Genomic DNA, 15179 nt, shown 5'->3' with positions numbered 1-15179 from the left:
CACACTAATAATTATATGAGAGTTAGCTGTTATTGTTATGTGTTTACAATAAACAAAACACACAAAATATGACTTACCCAAAGGAAATTTACCACAGATGACAGAAAGTTCTTAGAAGTCAATAAATTACTGTTTCCCCCCCAAACAGTAACATTTATAAGTAAACAATTCAAAAAGAAATTAAAAGGTAAAAAATCTTGAAGATATTTCAAGAATGATTCATTCATTTGTACACCAAGAGTTTACTGAGCACCTACTATGAGCTGCAGTGTGCAGGGGCCTGCAGATCCAGCAGGGAGAAAGACTGACTTGGTCCTCACTTTCCTATAGTTTACAATAGATCAGGGAAGAGAGGTATTTAATAAATCATTAGAATAGAACATGGGGTGTACAACATGTCCTAGCCTGGGGTTCCAGGAAGACTCCCTTGGGGAGGTGGCATTAAGGTGGAGACATAAAGAAGGACGAGCACTTGGCAGGTAAGGAGGCAGCCTGGGAGAGAGATGAGTGTTCTGGGCACAGGGCTACACATGGCATTTGCAAAGGCCTGGAGCTTGCCTTCTGGGACGTGAGGAAGGGTATTGAGTTGGGGAGCGTAGAGGGGGTGGAACAGGAGCTTAGGGCTGAGCCACACCATGTAGGGCTCTGTGGGGCCCTTGAACACCATCAGCACCATCTTAGCTGAACGAGCAGCATCTTGGGGTTTCAGTCAAGGAAGAGGTAGGATCAGACTTGCCTTTTCAAGTCATCTTCTGTGACATGACACGGGGAATGGATTGGAAAGAGGCAAACGTAGATGCTGGAAGTCGGGCTATCAGGTGCTTTCAGTAATCCAAGCTAAAATTAGGGATGCGCGGACAAGGGCTGAGAGGGGCCAGGGGCTCTGAGTTTCACGTTCCAGACAGAGTCAGTAGGAGGCTCTGACAGGTGGGTGGGGCGTGGGTGGAGAGGCAGACGGGGTCTCAAAGATAACTCCTGACTTTCTGGCATGAAAAAGAGGTGGATTGGATGTGGGTATGTTACTGATTCCAAGGACACTGGAACTTCCTCTGTAGCTAACACCCACTCATCCGTTATCAGACACCCACGCTGTTAGAATGTCTTAATGTTATATCAGTGTGGAACTCACTCTGGTACGTAATCCCAATACTGAAACAGGATCCAGGTTTGGGGGTGAGGTTCGAGGGAATGCACTAGGGCTGCCTCAGATGTGATCTGGGGTCTGTGCTGTTGGGTCTGATGTTCAAAAGAGAGGGCTGGGCAGGAGGGATGCCTTTACTGTTTAAGTCTACAAATAGAAAGTGAAATATGTAAGTGAATGAGATTCTCCTAGACGTAGGGTGTGGGAGAAGCAGCCCCAGACTGAGTCGTGGGCAGCCCCAGGGCCAGGCAGAGCAGGAGACATTGGCAAATGAGAATAAGAAGGAGCCAGGGGTCCAAGAAACACAGCTTTTCACTGATCAGATAATCAGAGGTTTTAAAAGACACGTCAACATTCTGTATCCACAAGCATGCAGAGGCGAAGGGCTTCATACACGGCCTCCGATAGAGTAATTTGGCCAAGCTGTTTTGGAGGCAATTTGACAATGTATAACTAAAGTTTAAAACTGTTTATTATTCATAATCTTTGACCCAGTAAATGTACTTCTAAGAACTAATAAGAAATATGCATCAGGATTATGTGTAAGAGCGTTCTCTGCATTAGTTACAATGTTAAAACCTCCAAACCAACCTGGATCATCAATAACATAGAAATGATTTAAAATGTACAAAATATTTATAAGCTGAAAATATTATGTGGTCTTTAAGTCACGGCAACGTGCTAAAATGTTAAATTTTAAAAAGGCATTAAGGGGGGCTTCCCTGGCGGTCCAGTGTTTAAGACTTGGCGCTTCCACTGCAGGGGGCGCGGGTTCGATCCCTGGTCAGGGAAATAAGATCCCACCTGCTGCGTGGCATGGCCACCCCCCCCAGCTTCAGCGCTATTTTCAGGTGAGAGATCCAATTTTGGGGGGTGGAATTTGGAACGGCATTATGTAAAGCTGAAAAGACAGGATAAGTGCTCGGCTTTTCTCTTACTAGATAAGATTAAAATGAAATGTCTCTAAAATGTTAACAGCAGTTATCTCTTCAAAGGAAAACAAAATTAGTAAGGTTTTTTTAAACCAGACTTTCCATTTTTATGCAGTTAATCTGAAAATTCAATTTCCCTAGCACAAACCTTTCCCAAACATTCCAGATTTTACTGTAAATGAGAAGTACTTACTGTGCTCTGCTGAGAAACTTTCCACACACTGTCGTGGCCAAACCGTATGAAATAACTTACTCTCAGAGTCGTTCGATTTTACAAACCCAAGAGCCTACTGTTCAGTAAGCGTTCAGGGTTATTATTTCATGTCAATTTAAATTATTTCATTTAACTGACTGAGTGAGAAGAGTTTGCACTTCACCCAAGAGGAACGCTGATAAAGCAGGTTTCCTGCCCAATGCCTTTGCTCAGGGAGGTCCCTTTACCCCCAAGTTCCTTCTCTGTGCCCTGTGCCTGGCAAACTCCTATTCATCCCTTCAGGCCCAACTCAAATGTCACCTCCTTCAGCTTCCAGAGGAAGCTCTTCTTACTCCTCTCTTCTGCCTTTTGCAAGTTGTCCACACTGCATGATAAGACTTATGTATTGCTGTAATGATTTGTTGTGAAGCTTCTTTTTCTCCTTAAACCAGGCTCTGTGGGGTGATCAATTTGTCTTTTAACCCCAATGCCAACACAAGGCCTGATACATGGTAAGAAAGGAACAGGGTGGTCAGAGATGCTGTTCACATGAACACAGAGCCATCCAGATTTAGTAACTGATGTCACCCATTTAAATGATGATGTTCTAGGTCAGAGGGGAAGCTAGTCCAAAGCTAGGTGCGTCAGAGAGGATACCAAATACGTTACTGACTTGAATGACTAAACTAAAGAACAAAGATTTAGACTTCCTATTTTGATTCATAGCCCAAAGAACATCCTACAACATTTTACTTTGAAGAGAAAAATGGGTTTTACATTTCTCAACCTGATGAAATTGATAAACACTAAATATAAATGCGTATGCTGGGGATATGGCTTTACCTATGGGTGGCATACATATATTCAATTTAGCCCAACAAATTACTTTCTATGTGTGTTTTGTGTTCCCTGAGGCCTTAAGAACCCTGACCATCATATAGAAAGTGTTCTAAGATTCCTTTTAGCTCTCTATTTGCTTCCTTAGAACAGGGGTCTACAAAGTATTGCACCCCAATAACCTAAGAGGGTACAATAAGAAAGTAATAGAACTATTCACATTTAGCTTCTGCTTCACCCTTTTAAATGTTTGTATTTTGTGCATATTTTAAAATGTACCTCATATATTAGTAAAGGACAAAAAATTTATATATGATGCACATATGTCCCAAAGTGTTCGTGTGTGTGTGTGTGCGCGCGCACGCTCAGAGAGGGACTGTACATTTTTTAATCCACTGCTCTAGACTAGTGTTTATTAAACTTTAATGTGCAGACAGGTTCCCTGGGGATTGTGTTAAAATGCAGATTCTGATTTAGAAGATCTGGACTGAGGTCTGAGAATCTGCACTTCTAGAAAACTCCCAGGTGATGTGATGCTGAGGCTGGAGGTGGCTACACTTTGGATGGCAATCAGCCTTTTGCAGCCCTGGTTCTTCATCTGAACCACACAGCACGGAACACAGAAGGTGGTTCCAATAACTGTTTATTTGTGACTCCCACAGATAGCCGTAACTAGCACTGCTCGAGAGCAGAGGAGAGAAGGTAACTCATTCCAAGCAAAGGAAGCTGTGGACATGAAGCCTGACTTCTCTCACAGAGAAAGGGGCCTCCAAGGAGCATGCTGGCACACAGCTTTACCTGTGCGAGAAAGTTCAAGGGCACTAGCCAACTTCATTAAAACAAACAAACCAACCAAAAAACCCCACTGTTTATAAACCACCGTACAGTCTTACAAAACAGTCCTGGAGTCAGCAATTCTTTTCCAGTGTTTGGCTTCTATCTGAGAACTTCCTTTACGAGAAGCATTGCTGGAAACCAAGGTCTTGACCACTTCTAATGGTCAAAGATCCTGGGGTGCTAACGTTAAGTGGCAGAGCGCTAAGTCCAGAGTTTCTGACTAATAATGGCAAAATCCATACACCCTCACCCTAATGGGACCCTGATGTTGGGAGTCAGTGGGTTACAAATGCTCTCTGTCCAAAAGAAGAGAAGAAAAAAACACATACATATAGCCCCCAATGAATATTTGTTAGTGAATATACACACTCACACATACACACACATTTTTGACAAATAAAATGATTCTCTTAATTTGCAAAGTCTACCCAGCAATTCACGTTTGTGTGTCCCATAGAACTTTCGAAAGACAACTTTGGTTTAATTTGAACCATATGCCTTAGCTTAATTTCTGAGCTGGTTTACTATGGAATAGTGGTTACAAATGCGTTTTTGAATATCTAACAGCTTTTCCACTATGTAACTGGTGTCAACAAAAAGTGGCGTATAACTGAATTAGAAAGACGCTTCTTCTGACTCTAGGTCCGCTCTCCACACAAACGTAAGGCAGCCCAACAGGACTCAGCCTCTAACCACCTCAACACCTAAGGGCACATGTTCAAGATTAACAAAGAAAATGGAGACAAGAGGACGGACGAGGAAATTCCAAGAGGCCTTTAAGTTGTCCGCTTGAGATGAGCTGGCCCCTGAATTTAGACTTCTTGGCCAATTCTTAATGTTTTATCCTGGATCTATCTTCAGCACTATTTTCAGGTGAGAGATTCAATTTTGGGGGGGGTGAAATTGGGAACAGGACCATGGTTGAAAGACCTGGGCACGACCCTCTTGTTTGTTCTGTGCGCCATCCTTTGTTTCCTCTTGATCATTGATGGTAAAGGTCATGAAATGAAAAAGGCCAAAACGCCTCTCTTGGGGTTGTGGGGAGAGACAAGGTGTATATCTTGTATCACAATGCCAAACTTCGGGGAACAGAATGGATGGCTATGGAGAAGAGCTTTAAGAAGGAAGGAAATGATGCTTTGCCTCCATGCCTTTGGTGGCTGTGTGATGACTCTTCAACCCAGGGGAATAGTCCTCTGCCACCACTCTGCTCCGTCAGCGCAGCCAGTGGGCAGGTGGGCACATTCCTCACCTACTTGACACTTCCGTAGCATTTCAGACTGTTGCTACAGTCTTCTCCCAACTTCTCCCTACTTTTCTGGCCCTTTTTCAGTTTTATTTTAAACTCCTCCTCTTCCATCAGCTCCTTAAAATGATATTTTCCCCGTGGCCCCATACTCCAAATCATTTTCTTCTCACTAAACACACTCCCGTATCCACTCCCATGGCTTGAGATGTCACCTTTATTGTTCAGGAAGCCCAGACCTTGCATCTCCATCCCAGGTCTCCCTCTCCCCTGCAAGAACATCACTGTAAGTCAAGAAATGATTCTGTTGTCCCATTTGATTGACCACAGCTTAGCTTCATTATCCACTGTCTAGGTCAGCTCCCCTGCTCCTGTAGACCCCCAGGCTCTGAAAGATACTGAATTACTCCTAGTTTATCTCTATATCCCTTGAAGCTGTCACCTCTCCCTTCCCACTTCTACTTCCTTTAGATGCACATCCTTTCTTCAGTGATTCCAGCAAGTTGCCCTCCCTCTAAAGCATCCCCCATAGTGCAGCCTCTGTGATCTCCCTAAATACTCCTCAGCTGCCCAGCCCAGTGACCCCTTATTATCTACAAACCAAAGCCTCAGCTCCTGACCTTGTGAACATGGTATGTGAGACCTTCAGGAACTGGCCCCGCCTATATTTTAGCCTTGACACCAGCCATTCTGCAGCCTGCTCCGTGATGAATGACTTTCAGTGGCCCAAATGGGTTGGTCCTCTATTGACTGATTCAATGCACTGAAATATACCAAAGCCATCTGCTGGAAGCCCTCTTCCTTTCTTTCCCTGCTTTCTCATATCTATGTTTTGAGACATTGCCCATTCTAGGTAGGTGCTTTCTCTGCTTGTTCTCATGGGTTAGGCGCTTTCCCTGTGTTTCTATCTCCCAGAATATTTATCTCAGTGTAGTTGAATTGTTTACTTGTATATATCTAATTGCAATAATAATTATCAAACTAACAGCTACCAGTAGTGGAGAACATAGGTGATCAGCATTGTGTTGGTAGTTCATATAGTTGAACTCCAAACTTCAGAGGAACACCGGTCAAAATAAGTAAATGGAGGCTCAGATAAGTTAGAGAGTGTGCCTAAGGTCACACACCTAGTCAGCAGTGGTGACAACATTTAGATCCTAGTCTGTCTGACTCAAAAGCCAGCTCTCTATCCATCATACTTTACTGCCTCTCATTGGAATGTGAGCTCCCATATATTATCTGGTTTATGCTGGTACCTAGGTTCTAGCAGGGGCTTCATGTTTGTGAATGTATGAATAAGTGAATGCATGAATGGAAGCAAAAGGAGCTTGGACTCTTCCAGTTTTGGAAAAGCAGTCTGGGGTCTCCAAAGAAAATCTCCTACATACTGGTTGTATTGATGAGCTAAGTTGAGGGAAAATAACTGACTCAGTCTCCTGTAGCACACGTGGCTGCTTACCAATGGAAGACATGGATGGTATCGTGCCTACAAAGTCAGTGTTCCCTGGAGGTACATTGTGCTGCGCTGCCTACAACCCTCACTCCAAACTGCTCCTCTTCCTGTATCATTTATTTCTGTGAGCGGCTCCACTGTCACTCAACCCAGATGTTGGAGTCTGCTTCCCCTCCCCCTTCCTTCATGACCACAGCCACATGTCATCCAGTTTTATCTCCTGAATAACTTTTGTTTCCACCTCCTGCTCCCCTGCCCTTTTATGGCTTCACCCTGATCACTGCATCCCTGGCCCCTCCTTACCCCTCTCCACTCTGACCCTTTTCAGAGCCAATCTCTCTAACCGCAAATATAACCTTTCAAAAATTAGAACTTGTCCGTGTCGGTTCCCTGTGCCAACCCTCAAATCGTTCTTCAGTTCTCACGTGATAAAGTCTATACACTGTTTACCCAACGTCCAAGACTTCTGTCTACCATGTTGGTCACATCTCTGGATGTTCTCTCCACCATCCACGCTTCAACAATGCCAAGCAGCTGCCACTTCTCCACACACGGCACACTGCCCCACACTTTTCTACCTGCTTTTGCCCCCAATGTCTCCCTTGCCTGAAAACCACATCCTAGAACCAGATCCCTCAATTGTCCCCGTGGTTCTTCCCTTGGCTCACTCCTCCCCTGCATCTTCATTTAAGATCCTGCCTCCCTTTACCATTATAAACGGTAATATCAATACACTCACCACAGTATGATTTTCTCTTCATGTTTCTTCTTCCCTTTATAGATGGGAGTTCTCTGAGGGCAGGGATTAGGCCACGTTCATCTTTGTACCCACAGTAACACAGCCCCTGGCATAGAGTAGATGCTCAAACAAAAAAATAATAACTCATACTCATGACTCTATAAATGAGTCATCGAATAAATGAATAAATGGATTAATATTCAATCCATAAATTAAAGAATGAATAAATGTCAAAGACATGGCCAAAAACATGTGAGCAGTTTCAACGCCTTTATCATGACATGTGAAGTTTTCTAAACGGCTTTTTTTGAAATGATTTATATTTGCACATTGTTGTATCTCTGTGGGAAATGAGTTTCCACAGTGTTGAAATCCTCTGGATTAGGAAACACTTCCTTTTATCTCTCCTGACTCAGACGCTCCCGGAAGCTGGGCTAACCCTTTCAGCTCACTCAGCTGATGACTCTTATCCTCTGGTTCACTAGTGTCCTCAAAGTACTTGGATGTTCAGAGATGGCTTTCTCCCCGAGAACAGTTTACTTCTTAGGGTATGATTAATTGCTTGAAGGATTAGAGGTTTCCACTGGAGAAGCACAATTACTTTCACATGTGCATTTGTCCTTCACTTGTTAGCCCCACCCCAATCAGCCTGGAAATTATTGCAGGGCCCTATTCATCTTCATTTATTTATTGGCCATTTTAGCAGCTTTCTCAGCAATATCTTTAAGAGGCCCAAAGACAACATGGAGACCATGGCAAGTTCAACAGGGAAGGAGGAAGTCTCATGGATCTGTAGGGTGGACAGGTGTTTCTTCTAATCCCCCCACCCCCAGTTCTTCCCATCAGCCATCAAACCATCCCATTTGATCTCCAGGATTTGCTTATTAAAAGCAAAGGTGCTAAGTATTATGTTGGACAGACCATTACCACCTTCTTGTCATGAGAGAATTGGACCTAGTTTCTAGTAAGATATTATTATTACCATTTAAAATAAACTGTGGAATCGTTGGTGGACAGAAATTATAGAACTCACACATAGCTTAGGACTGAAAACGATGATGTAACTCCAGTGGGACACCCTCCACCCTGGGCAGGCACTGAACTATGGCACTACTCCCTTGAAGCTGACACTATTTCCCAATGACTCCTAATCACCAACATATTACTCATTCACTCATTTACTCACTCACTCATTCATTGATTCAGTAAACATTTAACACTATTGTAAGAGAAATGTGGTCTTTGCAATACATAAAGGTGAATGATGCATGGTACTTGCCCTCAAACATATACCGATGACATATACATAAATTGTTATTGCACCAGGAAGAATAGAGCCTTTTATGCCTAAACACTATCTCATGGACACTTCCATATTGCTATTATAAAACTTATGATATTTGTTGGTTCATGTGTTTCTCTTATCCTGCAAGACGGGCAGCTATGTGAAGACAGGGACCTTATCTTATTCTAACACTCTGCATTGTCCTTATCTAACACAGAGTCTTCCCTGCTGACATGAATGAATGTGATATATGAAAATGTACTAACAATTTCCAGGAAAAGGATTGATTCTTTCCAGTTGGAAGAAAATCAGAAGTCTTCATGCATCTTCTGTAGGAAGAAGAATAGAGCAAAGAGAACTGCTTTCAAGGGGAATTGCTCAGGCAAAAGTATGGGGTGTTGGTAAAGTACTTTGCTAAGTACACTCATTTGATTGCATCAAAGGGTATATCACTGATTCTCAACTATGGCTGCATGTAAAAAGCACCTGGGGAAATTTAAAAATTCCCTAATACCTTGGCTCTACCATAGGTCAGTTGAATCGGAATCTCTCAAGGAGGTGGCTGAGTGGGAGACATATGAGTAGGAGACAGAGTTTGGGTACTTTCTCCAAGCTCCCCATTTGCTTCTAATATGTATCCATGGTTGAGCATCACTGTAGTACCTGTAGAAAGGTAGTATGAGGCCAGATTGGAAGCTATACTGGCAATAGATTTTAAAAGGCCATGGAGAGATAGCTTCAAGATGGCGGAGGAGTAAGATGCGGATATCACTTTCCTCCCCACAAATACATCGGAAATACATCTACACGTGGAACAACTCCTACAGAACACCTATTGAAAGCTGGCAGAGGGCCTCAGACCTCCCAAAAGGCAAGAAACTCCCCACGTACCTGGGTAGGGCAAAAGAGAAAAGAAAAAACAGAGACAAAAGAATAGGGACGACATCTGCACCAGTGGGAGGGAGCTGTGAAGGAGGAAAGGTTTCCACACACTAGGAAGCCCCTTCATGGGCGGAGACTGTGGGTGGTGGAGGGGGAAAGCTTCGGAGCCGCGATGGAGAGCGCAGCCACAGGGGTGCGGAGGGCAAAGCGGGGAGATTCCCGCACAGAGGATCGGTGCCGACCGGCACTCACCAGCCCGAGAGGCTTGTCTGCTCACCCGCTGGGGCGGGCGGGGCTGGGAGCTGAGGCTCGGGCTTCGGTCCGAGCGCAGGGAGAGGACTGGGGTTGGCGGCGTGAACACAGCCTGCAGGGGGTTAGTGCACCACGGCTAGGCGGGAGGGAGTCCAGGGAAAAGTCTGGACCTGCCGAAGAGGCGAGAGACCCATTGTTTCAGGGTGCATGAGGAGAGGGGATTAAGAGCACCGCCTAAACGAGCTCCAGAGCTGGGCGCGAGCCGTGGCTAAAAGCGCGGACCCCAGAGACGGGCATGAGACGCTAAGGCTGCTGCTGCTGCCACAACCAAGACGCCTGTGTGCGAGCCCAGGTCACTCTCCACACCTCCCTTCCGGGGAGCCTGTGCAGCCCGCCACTGCCAGGGTCCCGGGATCCAGGGACAACTTCCCCGGGAGAACTCACGGCGCGCCTCAGGCTGGTGCAACGTCCCACCGGCCTCTGCCACCGTAGGCTTGCCCCGCATCCGTGTCCCTCCGTCCTCCTGGCCTCAGTGAGCCAGAGTCCCCGAATCAGCGGCTCCTTTAACCCCGTCCTGTCTGAGCGAAGAACAGACGCCCTCAGGCGACCTACACGCAGAGGCGCGGCCACACCCAAAGCTGAGCTCCGGAGCTGTGCGAACAAAGAAGAGAAGGGAAATCTCTCCCAGCAGCCTCAGGAGCAGCAGATTACATCTCCACAATCAACGTGATTTACCTCCATCTGTGGAATACATGAATACACAAGGAATCAGCCCAAAATTGAGGCAGTGGACTTTGGGAGCAACTGTAGACTTGGGGTTCCTTTTCTGTATCTAATTTGCTTTTGGTTTTATGTTTATCTTAGTTTAGTGTTTAGAGCTTATTATCATTGGTAGATGTGTTTACTGAGTTGGTTGCTCTCTTCCTTATATATATATATTTTTTTTTTTCCTTTTTCTCCTTTTGTGACTGTGTATGCGTATGCTCCTTTGTGTGATTTTCTCTGTATAGCTTTGCTTTTACCATTTGTCCTAGGGTTCTGTCTGTCCGTTTTTTTTTTTTTTTTTAATATAGTTTTTACTGCTTGTTACAATTGGTGGATTTGTTTTTTGGATTGGTTTCTCTCTTCTTTCTTTCTTTCTGTCTTTTATTACTTTTTTAATTTAAAAAATTTTAATAACATATTTTTGATTTTAATAACTTTATTTTATATTATTTTTTCTTTCTTTCTTTCTTTCTTTCTTTCTTTCTTTCTTTCTTTCTTTCTTTCTTTCTTTCTTTCTTTCTTTCTTTTTTTCCCTCCCTTTTCTTCTGAGCCATGTGGCTGACAGGGTCTTGATGCTCTGGCTGGGTGACAGGCCTGAGCCTCTGAGGTGGGAGAGCCAAGTTCAGGGCATTGGTCCACCAGAGACCTCCCAGTCCCATGTAATATCAAATGGCAAAACTCTCTCAGAGATCTCCATATCAACGTAAAGGCCAAGCTCCACTCAACGACCAGCAAGGTACAGTGCTGGACACCCTAAGCCAAACAACTAGCAAGACAGGAACACAACCCCACCCATTAGCAGAGAGGCTGCCTAAAATCATAATAAAGTCACAGACAGCCCCAAACACACCACTGGATGCAGTCCTGCTCACCAGAAAGACAATAGCCAGCCTCATCCTCCAGAACACAGGCACTAGTCCCCTCCATCAGGAACCCTACAGAACCCACTGAACCAACCTTACCAATGGGGGAAAACACCAAAAACAATGGGAACTATGAAACTGCAGCCTGTGAAAAGGAGACCCCAAACAGAGTAAGGTAAGCAAAGTGAGAAGACAGAGAAATACATAGCAGATGAAGGAGCAAGGTAAAAACCCACCAGACCAAACAAATGAAGAGGAAATAGGCAGTCTACCTGAAAAAGAATTCAGAGTAATGATAGTAAAGATGATCCAAAATCTTGCAAATAGAATGGAAAAAGTACAAGAAATGTTTAACAAGGACGTAGAAAAACTAAAGAGCAAACAAACAATGATGAACAGCAAAATGAATGAACTTAAAAATTCTCTAGAAGGAATCAATAGCAGAATAACTGAGGCAGAAGAACAGATAAGTGACCTGGGAGATAAAATAGTGGAAAAAACTACTACAGAGCAGAATAAAGAAAAAGGAATGAAAGTAATGGAGGACAGTCTCAGAGACCTCTGGGACAACATTATATGCACCAACATTCGAATTATAGGGGTCCCAGAAGAAGAAGAGGAAGAAAAAGGGAACTGAGAATATATTTGAAGAGATTATAGTTGAAAACTTCCCTAATATGGGAAAGGAAAGAGTCAATCGAGTCCAGGAAGCACAGAAAGTCCCATACAGGATAAATCCAAGGAGAAACACGCCAAGACACATGTTAATCAAACTATCAAAAATTAAATACAAAGAAACAATATTAAAAGCAACAAGGGAAAAGCAACAAATAACATACAAGGGAATCCCCATAAGGTTAACAGCTGATCTTTCAGCAGAAACTCTGCAAGCCAGAAGGGAGTGGCAGGACATATTTAAAGTGATGAAAGGGAAAAACCTACAACCAAGATTACTCTACCCAGCAAGGATCTCATTCAGATTTGATGGATAAATTAAAACCTTTACAGACAAGCAAAAGCTAAGAGAATTCAGCACCACCAAACCAGCTTTACAATAAATGCTAAAGGAACTTCTCTAGGCAGGAAACACAAGAGATGGAAAAAACCTACAATAACAAACCCAAAACAATTAAGAAAATGGTAATAGTAACATATATATCAATAATTACCTTAAATGTAAATGGATTAAATGCTCCATCCAAAAGACATAGACTGGCTGAATGGATACAAAAACAAGACCCATATAGATCCTGTCTACAAGACACCCACTTCAGATCTAGGGACACATACAGACTGAAAGTGAGGGAATGGAAAAGGTATTCCATGCAAATGGAAATCAAAAGAAAGCTGGAGCAGCAATTCTCATATCAGAAAAAGTAGACTTTAAAATAAACACTATTATAGGAGACAAAGAAGGACACTACATGATGATCAAGGGACTGATCCAAGATGAATATATAACAATTGAAAATATTTATGCAACCAACATAGGAACACCTCAATACATAAGGCAAACGCTAACAGCCATTAAAGGGGAAATCAACAGTAACACAATCATAGTAGGGGACTTTAACACCCCACTTTCACCAATGGACAGATCATCCAAAATGAAAATAAATAAGGAAACACAAGCTTTAAATGATACATTAAACAAGATGGACTTAATTGATATTTATAGGACATTCCATCCAAAAACAACAGAATACACTTTCTTCTCAAGTGCTCATGGAACATTCTCCAGGATAGATCATATTTTGGGTCACAAATCAAGCCTTGGTAAATTTAAGAAAATTGAAATCATATCAAGTATCTTTCCAACCACAATGCTATGAGACTACATATCAATTACAGGAAAATAATCTGTGAAAAATATGAACACATGGAGGTTAAACAATATATTACTAAAAAAACAAGAGATCCCTGAAGAAATCAAACAGGATATCAAAAAATACCTAGAAACAAATGACAATGAAAACACGATGACCCAAAACCTACGGGATGCAGCAAAAGCAATTCTAAGAGGGAAGTTTATAGCAATACAATCCTACCTCAAGAAACAAGAAACATCTCAAATAAACAATGTAAGCTTACACCTAAAGCCATTAGAGGAAGAAGAAGAACAACAACAACAACAAAAAAACCCCAAAGTTGGCAGAGGGAAAGAAATCATAAAGATCCGTTCAGAAATAAATGAAAAAGAAATGAAGGAAACAGTAGCAAAGATCAATAAAACTAAAAGCTGCATCTTTGAGAAGGTAACCAAAATTGATAAACGACTAGCCAGACTCATCAAGAAAAACAGGGAGAAGACTCAAATCAATAGAAATGAAAACGGAGAAGTAACAGCTGACACTGCAGAAATACAAAGGATCATGAGAGATTAATACAAGCAACTATATGACGATAAAATGGACCACTTGGAAGATGTGGACAAATTCTTAGAAAAGCACACCTCCCAAGACTGAACCAGGAAGAAATAGAAAATATAAACAGACCAATCACAAGCACTGAAATTGAAACTGTGATTAAAAGTCTTCCAACAAACAAAAGCCCAGGACCAGACGGCTCCACACGTGAATTCTATCAAACATTTAGAGAAGAGCTAACAACTATCCTTCTCAAACTCTTCCAAAATATAGCAGGGGGAGTAATACTCCCAAACTCATTCTATGAGGTCACCATCACCCTGATACCAAAACCAGACAAAGATGTCACAAAAAAAGAAAACTACAGACCAATATCACTGATGAATACACATGCAAATATCCTCAACAAAATATTAGCAAACAGAATCCAACAACACATTAAAAGGATCATGTACCATGATCAAGTGGGGTTTATCCCAGGAATGAAAGGATTCTTCAATATACACAAATCAATCAATGTGACAAACCATAGTAACAAACTGAAGGATAAAAACTATATGATAATCTCAATAGATGCAGAAAAAGCTTTTGACAAAATGCAACACCTATGTATGATAAAAACTCTCCAGAAAGTAGGTATAGAGGGAACTTACCTCAACATAATAAAGGTTATATATGACAGACCCACAGCCAACATCATTTTCAATGGTGAAAAACTGAAACCATTTCCACTAAGATCAGGAATAAGACAAGGTTGCCCACTCTCACCACTATTATGCAACATAGTTTTGGAAGTTTTAGCCACACCAATCAGAGACAAAAAAGAAATAAAAGGAATCCAAATCAGAAAAGAAGTAAAACTGTTACTGTTTGCAGATGACATGATACTATACACAGAGAATCCTAAAGATGCTACCAGAAAACTACTAGAGCTTATCAATGAATTTGGTAAAGCAGCAGGATACAAAATTAATACATAGAAATCTGTTGCATTCCTATATGCTAATGATGAGAAATCTGAAAGAGAAAGAAAGGAAACACTCCATTTACCATTGCAACAAAAAGAATAAAATACTTAGGAATAAACCTACCTAAGGAGACAAAAGACCTGTATGCAGAAAACTATAAGACACTGATGAAAGTAATTAAAGATGATACAAATAGATGGAGAGATATACCATGTTCTTGGGTTGGAATAATCAACATTGTGAAAATGACTCTACTACCCAAACCAATCTACAGATTCAATGCAATCCCTATCAAACGACCAATGGCATTTTTCACAGAACTAGAACAAAAATTTTCACAATTTGTATGGAAACACAAAAGACCCCGAATACCCAAAGCAATCTTGAGAAAGAAAAACGGAGCTGGAGGAATCAGGTGCC

The 15179-nt window shown here is 42.3% G+C and overlaps 1 protein-coding gene and 1 long non-coding RNA gene across 8 annotated transcripts in view; both read right to left on the bottom strand.

The window, feature by feature from the left end:
• LOC125964559 (uncharacterized) overlaps nucleotides 1-15179 on the bottom strand; it is a 213949-nt gene that overhangs the window by 53340 nt on the left and 145430 nt on the right. The gene's annotated exons all lie outside the window — the stretch shown is intronic.
• KCNJ15 (potassium inwardly rectifying channel subfamily J member 15) overlaps nucleotides 1-15179 on the bottom strand; it is a 55391-nt gene that overhangs the window by 21108 nt on the left and 19104 nt on the right. Inside the window, exon 1 of one of the 7 annotated variants that reach the window (XM_033418310.2) lies at nucleotides 7379-8745. The exons of the other annotated variants lie outside the window; for them this stretch is intronic. The gene's annotated coding sequence lies outside the window, so the exon portion shown is untranslated. Of the gene's footprint in view, nucleotides 1-7378; nucleotides 8746-15179 lie in introns of those variants that run through there. 7 annotated transcript variants of the gene reach the window in all.

Source organism: Orcinus orca, chromosome 5 (genome assembly GCF_937001465.1).
Source record: "Orcinus orca chromosome 5, mOrcOrc1.1, whole genome shotgun sequence".
In the NCBI taxonomy this organism is placed as follows: Eukaryota; Metazoa; Chordata; class Mammalia; order Artiodactyla; family Delphinidae; genus Orcinus; species Orcinus orca.
This window is presented reverse-complemented; position numbering and strand designations above follow the sequence as displayed.